Here is an 11,370-nt window from a genome sequence, read left to right on the forward strand (position 1 = left end):
AGTGTTGTGTTTTAATTTTAATTTATTTTAAAATGAGTGTTTTCTTCTATATTTAATAAGTTTTTAAAATTTTAGTATTTTACATAACAAATTAATAAGGTCATAAAATTTAAGAACTATTCAAAATTTTAAATTTAAGAAATTTAAAACCACTAGATTTAGAAATTTTTATTTATTTCTTAAATTTTATGTTGAGTGAAATTAAATACTTAATTAAAATGAAAAGAATCTATACTTGCTCTATCCTATTCATATTGATATGGTTCAAATTTTGAGAATAATTGAGACAAAAGCACTATTAAAATTGAAATTTTATTTTATTTTTAAAAAAGAAAGAGGCTTATCCAAAATGTATCAGCAGCTTCTTGTGGGGACAGGAAAGTTGGGATTTTTCTACTTTAGGGGCTGGAGATTCTTTTATTGAAAGGAAGAAAGATATATTTTTTCTATTTAATTTTTATTATATTAGATGGTAGTTTATGTTTTTTCCGTTTTTTGTTTCCTATTTGGTGTGCGATACTCACATTAGAGTTCGACTAAATTTAAATTCACTCTGAGAAGATTCACATTTGGGGTAAAACGCTTTTTAACAAAGGCGACTCCGTACCCAAGAGAACTCAAATCCGAGACTTTTTGGTTAAGAATAAATGAGTACTTATCACTCCACTACAATCCTTGTTGGTTGGTTTATGGTATTATTATATTCCGTAAAAATATTTACTTTCTAGGCCTAGACAAGGGGTAAAACCTTTTTTTAAAAAAAGGTTGTGATTGTGAATGTTAAGATTTGTCCTAAACCAAATTAACTATATAACCTACCTTTTTTAAGGCCATAATGTCCTAAGAAAAATCAAAACAAGTCAATTATTGCAATAATAAGATGGTAGGGCCCTTCCATTTTTTTAAAAAATATTTCCTATTTTTTAAATTATATTACCAAAATTTAAAAAACAAGGCCATAATTGCAATAATAAGAAGAGGTGATTATTAATTTCTTTTAGTAGTTGTGTCCTGCCAATGTCAATTTCAAGTTACTATGTACAGAATTACTTATAATTGTCTTTTATTTGATTTGATCGTGTAAATACTTTTATATTATTACTGGTATGTATGTAGAACTTAAGTTTTTTTTTTTAATCGTTTTATATATACAGGAGCAAAGCCAAAGCGAAGCAAGGAAGTTTAATTGAGTCATTTCCCGATAAATTATATTGAACAAATAGAATAAAAATGAATTCTTCAAATATTATATATAAAACGGTTAAATTTTCTTAACAAAATAGAATATTCTAATAAAATGGTAAAGGAAGATGATATTAAGTTTGTCATGCTTCAAATTCGAGGGGTGCAATTGACACACAATCAAGAAACAAATAATTATATCTCAACTTAAAAATAAGTTTTTGTTCGGCAAGGCCCTTGTCAACAGCTCTAAAAAAAAATAGTTACTCCCAATAATTTATATAAAGCAATAATCAGCTAACGTACATGTCTGTTTGAGCCGTCGAGGCACAAAATTCAGTAAAGCGAAAACAAATAAATTTCACCAAGTGAAAATAAATAAATGGTTGATTTATACAAATAATTCTTTTTAGATAGTCATTCGGATTTTGTCCTTATTTATAAAAGTTATACAACGTTATATTCAGGCTTGTTGTTTGAGCATATATTGCTCAACCTTACAAACAAACTATTAGACTATCATCTAACGTTTGCAATAACTTCAAAAAAATTGAAATCATAATCTAATATTTTCTCATAAAATTTTCAATTAGTCAAAACGGTTCTTTAGTTTGTATAAAAAAATTCATAAATTGTAACATAAATAATTTAAAAAATAATTATTTACTAAATAGTTGTCCCAAAAAGAACTACTGATAAACATTACACCTGATAAAATCCAATCTTAGCAACATGCTTGTTAGAAAATAGTTTTAAAAGAGATCCTAAAACTATGAAAATTTTCCTTTAATAGAAAAAACCACTAAAATTAATATCCGAAAAACATGAATAATGATTTAAAATTGTGCATTATTTTGCCAACAAACATTACAATTATCAATGTTTCCGTTGTTGACTAAGAAAAACATGCCAAGTTTCCCAACCAAGCAAACATCATGGAATTAAAAACCTTTGAATGCTTAATTCTTATGAATACTTGTTGAAGAACCTTTTACTAGACTAGTAGTATATTTTGTTTGATGTGACTATGATGTTGTAAACAACAAATTTTCGAGCCGAGAAAAATAAATAATCAAGACCGGAAAATTGGAGTAACAAAGTGTAATATTTGATTTCAAAATGTAATGCGGTTACAATCTCTATAATAATCCTCTGATTCTTCAAATAATATGAAACACGTTGAACTTGAATTTGAATTTGATTTAGAGTCAAGGGCTTGAATAGCTTGATCTTGAATCTTCGTCTTCGAATTTGGATTTTAATTATTCGTCACGAACACTTGTATGGTTATGACGAACGATAAATATGAACAAGTAACTTGATCTCGAACTTTTTGATATTTGTCTTCGTTTTTGTTCTTGAACTTGAGCTTGAATTTGATTGCTTGAACTTTGTAGCTTTGTAGAGAATTTGCGGCCTTTGATTCACGAGCTCTCTTCTTGCTTCTTGTTCTTCCCAAAAACCCTTTCAGAATAATGAGAACCCCTATTTATAGTTGTAGGGAGTGGTATGAGGGTGTGATTTGATTGGTTGGTTTGAACTGACCAATCAGATTTTTTTGTTGAAGAGTTTTAATTTGATTGGTCAGAACATGTCACATAGACACGTGCCATTGTTCTAGTGGCATCATTAGTTTGACTTAGATTGCCACATAACTTTGACATGTGGCATGATTTTAGTGGCTTATCTGATTTGACTTGGATTGCCACCTAACTTTAACATGTGGCATGATTTTAGTGGCTTATTTAATTTGACTTGGATTGCCACCTAACTTTGGCACATGGCATAATTCTAGTGGCTTATTTAATTTGACTTGGATTGCCACTTAACTTTGACACGTGGCATGAAAATGGGCCTCTAGGATGAGATGATATTGGGCTTAACAAAGTGGAGTCATCTTTATAACCCAAATCAATGGATTTAGTTTTTTAATTAAATCCACATTTATTGGGCTTAAATAATTGACCCAATTTTATTAATCCAAAATATTTATTTGGACTAATATATCTTGAATTTAATATAAATTGAACCATTCTACAAATTTATATTTAATAAATTGTAAATGATTACAGATGTTTTTTTCTTAAAATAAATAAATAACAATTCTATTCTCTATTTGATATTCGAGTTAGAATCAAATTAATTTTGAATTTATGTCGAAAAGTTTTACATTTAAATAAAATAAATACCAAAACTCAATCCCATGGAAGGAGACTTTCAAAGGGGAGGCTAATAAAACCTTTCATTTTATACCCTAAAAATTCGTGTCTCAAAATTTTTAATTTTTAATAGTGTATTTTATATATATTTTTGATTAGACAATATTGAAATTTATAGAAAAGAAAAAAAGCACAACTTTTTAAAAAAAGGAAAGAAAGCCCACCACTTTTAATAATTGAGAAATATTTTAAAACTTTGAATTAATCTATTACAATGTTCATATTAATAAATAGAGTTTTTTTTTATAATAATATTCAAGATAACATATTACAAACATAAGGCTAACATCATATTAACTTATATTAGTACCTACCTACTTATATATGTAAAGAAATTTATATTACTATATGAAGTTAATTAATGGTCTTGTGTTTAAGAATACTACACTACAAATAAGATGTATAAAAAAAAAAAGAAAAATTACGCGAATAACCAAACGTATACTAGTTAATTAGCTAACATAATTATAGTTTGAATTAATTATGGCTCGCCACTAACATTTAACTATAATTACAGTTTGAGTTTTGTATATTTCACACAATTATACAAACGTTGTGCTCGATTATACAAATGATGTGCGCGATTATACAAACATTGGGCGCGAATTGTATACCGAAATATACAAACACTGCGAATTGTATAGCGAATTACACAAACGTTGTGCACAAATTGTATAGCGAAATATACAAACGCTATACAAAAACTGCGAATTGAATAACAAATTATACAAATGCTCTACAAAAATTGTAAATTGTATAGCGAATTATACAAACGTTATTATAGTTATAGTTACGAAATGTAATTATCCAAACTATAGCTATGGAGCATAATTGAGGTATTTTTGAGTGGTTATATACGAAAATTCCTCTAAAAAAATGCAACGCTAATAAAAGGCAATAGTATATGTATACATCATATAAGAAAAGTTTAAGGCCTAATTTTAATTTACTTAACATTTCTAGTTTACTTGTTAATTGTTTCATGTAAGATCCATATCTAAATATATATTAAACTAGGAAGAAAACTTGAGATTTTTTTACCAAAAAAGTAGTTTATCGAAAATGTATAGCTCTTTTAGTATATATCAGCATGGATTGAACATAGATTAAATACAAATATTATCTTTTGTGTTCAACATGAGCAGCAATTGAATTCAATTAATGAGCTAGATCGATACAGAACAAATAAGTATTCCTTCATCCTTAACCAGTAGATACAGAGTCGTTTTTTGGTAGAGAGCGCTTTACCCTCACTTCTCTCCAATGTGAGACTTTTCGACGCCAATTCGAATTTAGTTGGGCTCCAATATGGATACCGGATACTGGGTGGGAAACAAAAAAAGAAAAAACTTAGACTCATACTCCCTCCATTTCATTTTACTTGGCCCTATACTAAAAATAGTTATTTCATTTTACTTGTCCATTTTAACAATTCAAGAGAAAAAAATTTCATACCATCCTTGATATTAAATAACTATATAAATTAGCAATAGTCAAATTCAAAGAATCATTAATAAGGTTGGTTTGATAAAATATACGAAGGAGTCTGATAAATCAACGTGAACAAATAATATAAAAGGGAGGTAATAGAATTGGAAAAGAAATCTTAAAGCTATGAAACTTGCCTTCTATAGAAAAGTTCATTTAAATGAATAACATGAAAACATGAATGATGATTTAAAAGCATTTGCATGCTTAAGTTGTATTTCAATTGCAAATTAAATGCATGATGTTATTAAAATAGAATAATATACTTAATTTTAAAAGTTATTTCCCAATAATATATTTATATATATATATATATATATTTATATATATATATATATATATTTATATATATATATATATATATATATATATATATATATATATATATATATATTATATGCTTTTTGGTAGGAATTCCTATGACATTTTTCACAAGATTAGTTGAATGAATGAGGTAGGTGCAATGTCATAATTTTTTGTGTATCAAATTTTAAAATCAATCAATATAATACGTCATTGAGGAAATATAATATAGTAATTCATCCCACCAATCTAATTATTGGGAAAACATAATAGATCGAAGTGGATATTATGTTAATTATAAATTATCATATAGTGGATTTCATGCCATTAATTTAGCCCCTTTTTTGGGGTGAGTGGGGTGATTCTCGCTGGATATTTAATACCTACATTTAAGTTTAATTATTTAAATTCGTGGATTATAGAGTCCATTTCTGAAGACATGATTTTCAATAAAAAAGTATTTCATACTCAGAATTCGAATTCTCAAAATCTATAAATTCTAATTAAAAATAAAAACAATTCAATTATACCATTACAATTCATGTTGGTATTTATTTAACCCTTCCAAAATGGTTTATCATATTAGAACTAGGATTCTAGACACCACATAAGACATCAAAAAAGCATCAAGTTACATGAGCTCCAAACAATACTAGGTTAATAGCTAAGGAAAACACACACACACACACACACAATAATAGAATTGTTCTATAGAAAATAAGTTAGGTTAAATAATTTGAAAATAGGCTACCAGAGGAAAAAATGTGAGATTGAGCATATGTCTAAGCATTATGATAATGAACATTACATCATTAAAATGAGATGTTTATCCTTTTATTATTGAAAAAAGTGTAATATTGCCCTTCGTTATATTATAGTTTATATATGTACAGAAGATAATATTAATTTTTTTTTTAACAATAGAGGGACAAATACGTATTTTTCCTAACCTCCCTCCCCCCCCCCCACCCTAAACCAAAAAACAAGAGAGCAGAAGAACAATTGATTGTCCATGGACTTTAATTAGGTCAGTGGTATATATCATTACATTTTGAAACTTACAAAATTGGTTTTAGGCTTAATTATTGGAATGCAAAATCCTTTAATATACATCTTTTTAAATATTATCCACAACTAATTTAATTTGTTGGTCAAGTAGTACATATACTACTCCCTCTCTCCCATATTAATTGTCATGAATACTAAAAATATTTGTCCCAAAATAGTTGTCAATTTAAACAACCAAGAGAGAATTAATTATTTTTTTCCAATTTTGCCCTTAGCATTAATTATTCTAGAATTAAGAGACACGTAAATGAATAAAGATTAAAGAATAAATAAGGAATATATTAGTCAAATAACGCTCCTAATTAACGTTTTCTTATGAATGGTGCAAAATCTTATCATGACAGACGAAAAGAGTATAAAATAAACGAACAAATCTTGTAGAATTTTTGAAAAAAAATATATTCTTCTAAAAACAAATCTATAATAAATCATCTACTTCTCACTCAGTAAATAGCCGGGGACATTGTGGAAAATCCAAAAGAGGGTATCTTGGGTTAAATTTTTCTCAAAGTTATTATATGTCATAAATTAAGTAATTAAGTACTCCTCATGGAGTAATCTGATGATGCTTTCTTCAAAAATAAGTTAAGAAAATACCAAAAAGAATTCTAGTGAAGGGAAATATTCAAAATAATAATAATAATATAATTAAGTCAAAAACACATCAATATCATGAAGTTGAAACATCGAATCTAAACATTGATAATGAGTCAGTATAATGTAATCCTCCACCGCCCAATTTTTGTTTCCATTGGAGTTATTATTACTTTTCAAAAGAAAAAAAAAGTTTTTTCACAACATGAAAATAACAATTATACAAGGTATATTTTTATTATTTAAATTTTAATAATTTTCATATATATTTGACATAAAAATATTGAATTCCATTGAACTTATTCGATATGAGATACATTCACCCCTATTAATCGTTTATCAATTACTTTTAATCAGATAATTCAAACGGTCTATTAACATGTACTAGTCAAAAGACGTTTAGTTAATTGGACCTATCAAGAAAATGAAAAACATTTGTAGTGTTGGATTGTGATAATTGATCAATTATTTCACAAAAGAGACTTTCACTATATGACGTGGTGATTAATACTCTCCCAATATTTTGGCATTAAACTTCATTTATTTTAGAGGGAAAAAATATGAAATAAACATCCATATGCATGCATGAAAAAATTATAATCAAAGATCAAGTGCTTTAAGTGATTTGCATTAAGTGGATTATTAGGACTTTTTGTGAAAGAAAAGAAAAGTATAATTTTGCTTCTAAAATCAAACAAGTTGATAAATCTTTCATTATCTTCTTATTAATAATATGTTCCATGGTGGCTTGACTTTTTTACTTATTTTCCCCCTCCTTTTCCTCTTATTTTGTGTTTCAAACACATATTTAATACTTTCTGTCTCAAATTATATGTCGTGATGTCATTATAATTTTTAAATACAGTTATTTTAAATTATTTATTATTTTAAAAGTTAAAGGAAAAATATAATTATTTTCATTCCGTCTTAACTTTAGTAATAATTATTCTTGAAGACTACAAACACCTTAATTATGAGGAGATGGGACATAAGTCTTGCAAATATTCAATGGAAAGAGAAAGGGTAAAATAGTTAAAAGTCACTCCTAATTATAAGGTGCGTTTAAAAGAGAAACATGAAAAATAATCTGAGACGAAAGGTAAAAGCTTAGTTAAGTTTTATTTTTGGTTTTGGAGTGCTTTTTCACTAAGTTGCAAAAGACACTTTGTTATATAAGTGTATGTCCTTTGGCAAAGCTTTAGTAAAAAATTCAATAATATATATAATTTTTTTTTTAATATAATATGTAGTGTATGTATAAAAAAAGACAGATACTGTCTGAAAATAATGCAAATATCAATAGACAGACCAAAAAAGTAAAGACTCATAATTTCTATAGCTACCATACCCAAATTCACATACAATAAAAATATGAATATATATTATAGGCGGATTTAAGATTCAAAAGATGGAGGTAGTATCCATACACAATTAAAGGTGAATTTAAGATTTAAATTCGACGAATTTGATTTTTTATAACCAATTAAGGATATGGGATCCATGTTAGCAAGTATGGAAATACTTTGTTTAAAGATAAACATATATACGTGTTACCACATGACCAAAAGGAAAAGGTAAAATGTTTATTTTTGCAGCTTTTGTTATAAAGGAAGTACTATTGAATAAAATGCTTCGTAAATCTTTAAAAAGTTTATATTCTGTTTCTTTATTTATCCTCAAAACAACTCATGTTATGTCAAATTAAAAGTTGAAATGTTTTTTGCTACATGCTAAGGTGAAATTGCATGTGATGAATAAAGTGATCAGTGCTCTCTAATCTTGAGGGATTGTTTTTGGCTGGGATTACACCAATCTCATAATGTGAAAAACTAATTACATCATATTCATACTCTTTTTTTAATTACAAAAATTTCTTAAATTTAATGGAATTCGGATACATTTAAAAAATGTCCCAATATACCGTGTCTCGATTCTGAATACATTTATCAATGTCCCGATACATGGCGTCTCGATTCTGGATACATAACGTATGTCCCGATACATCGCGTAAAATGATGTATCGAAGAATAGGAGAGAATAATAATTTTTGTAATTTTTTCAAATGGTAGAAAATTTTAGAGAATATGATAAAATAAGTTGTGTATTTAAATAATTTTTTCTTGTTTTATTGTCATGAATAAGAAAATTATTTGACGTATTTAATTGAAAATACTAGTTAGGAGACTTATATGTTTTTTTGGAAAAACAAATCTACAACAATCAAGATTCATGTTACTGGTTAGAGAGATTTCTCATAAAGCGGATGAATTTCCTTTGTCCTAATATTAGAGTGCAACCCTATCGGCCATCATATTATATGATGAAAAAAATGTATTTTCCAACACTCATAGTATTGTATTTATACGTTATTGATAAGAACACGACAAGTTAATGGACCAATTAGCATCCCTAAAACCCAACAAGTCATTTTCAACATTATTTATTATAAATTTGATGTTATTTTACATTGCGTTTGGTTGACATTTTGTTTTCAAAAATAATATAACCTTATACTGCAAATTCTGGTGTGAAAATCAGTTAAAATGATTGGGATTTTTTTTTTATTGTTGATAAATGAACTTGAATTTGGAATAGTTGATTCTTATGATTTGGAGATAGTTGATTCTTAGGCATGTATGGAATTTTTATTTTCTTTTGGGCTTTATCATATCGAGTCCAAAACAGATATATTAATCATGTGATAAAATTTGTGTGATGTCTTCTATAACGTTTTTCTCTTTCCTCTTTCTCTGTGGTGATATTTGTAAAAATTGTGATGTGTACGATCATCTTCAGAAATTTGTCAATCTAAAAATCCGTTGATTTTACCGGCAAATCCAAAATTTGAGACACGAAAATATATTCAATTCAGTGTTAAGAAAATTATCTGTAAAAGAATATGCACATGCAGTGCATGAAAATAAAGTATATTATAGAAGTACAGTAAAATTTCATCTTACAGCATAATATAATAGAGATTCTTTTTGTCATTGAGTTACTTATAGGTCTAGGTTTGCAAATGATCCAGGGTCATCCGTTTTGTCAGCCCAACTTTTTTTTTATATTCTTTCATTTTAGTAATTTAAAAAAATGAACTTTTTATTTTATTTTATAAAAAGGGGCAGTCTTTTAAATAAATAAATTGTTCACTCGTTTTTGTCTTTTGAGGTGTCGGTGGGTTTTGGGGTGAGTAGAAAATTAGTGATTAATATTAGTCTGCAAATTCCTTTTTTTTTTTCGCGTGCGATACGCGATATAATATATTAGTAAATTTTCTGAATGGTCTATCCCTATTTGAAAAATTGCTTATTTATATTATTTTTATTTTTTTTAGAATTAAAATATCACCCAACTATTTTTATATTTCTCAAAATATACTTAACATAATAAAAATATATGTCAAGTATATTTTTGAGGAAAATAAAGATAGTTGGATGATATTATAGTTCTTAAAAGAAACAACAGTGATATTAGTAGACAATTTTTCAAACATAAGTGAGCATTCATGAAATTTACTCTATTGTACATTGTACGTATTATTTATACATTTTCTAGCCGTACCTAATGTATGAGTCAAAATATAATGAATAATGGGATTGTCCGTGTATACTTCTTTACTTAAATATTAGATTTTTTTGCCGTGATAGGATTTGAACTAGTGACATATACATAATTCATACATTATGTATCGTGATTTTACCATTAAACAAAAATGCTGGGAACCTCAAAATAACTAGGCAAAATAAGATTCAACAAAATTGCAACATTTTCATCATATTTGATGTTTTATGTGATAAATTCTTCTTTTCAACCATTCATGGTAAACGATCTTTGGTTGGCTAATAATTTAATGGAAAACATGCTATTGTAGCTCCCCATTAATAAAACTGGCTATAAGTTAAATACTTCGCCAAAAACTTTTCAGCCCAAGCCATTTCTACATAGGAAAAATTACTTGATTGAGTGCTTTTTAAAAATTAATTATCGATTTTAGCGATATTTTTTATTTATTACCATTTATAGCAATATATAGCAATACTATGATAAATCTAAACTTGTATTAAAAGTGAATTATGTATACAATATAAATGTATTATAAGTGTTTTAAAATATATATTATGTTTGTGTAATAAGAAACTAACATACTGTATTATAAATCTATTAAAATATGTGATAAATGTATTATCCATCTATAAAACTTGTATTATATATGTTTTATAAATAGTTCTCTGCAATATGTATTAAAATTGTATTATAAATGTATTATAAGTGTTCACTGAAAAAAAATATTTATTGCTATAAATGGTAAATATTTTTTTAATATTGTATATTTATATAAGTTTCCCTTCTACATAATATTCAAAGTATATGGGCCTGAATTGGGCAAAATGCACAAACAACTGTCTATCTGAGACTAGGGGTGTACATGGACCGAATTGTTTCGAATTTTTTACAAATCAAACCAAACCAAACCATTTGTGTCGAGTTATTAAATCTATAAACCAAACCAAACCAA

This window comes from Solanum dulcamara, chromosome 1, assembly GCF_947179165.1.
Source record: "Solanum dulcamara chromosome 1, daSolDulc1.2, whole genome shotgun sequence".
In the NCBI taxonomy this organism is placed as follows: Eukaryota; Viridiplantae; Streptophyta; class Magnoliopsida; order Solanales; family Solanaceae; genus Solanum; species Solanum dulcamara.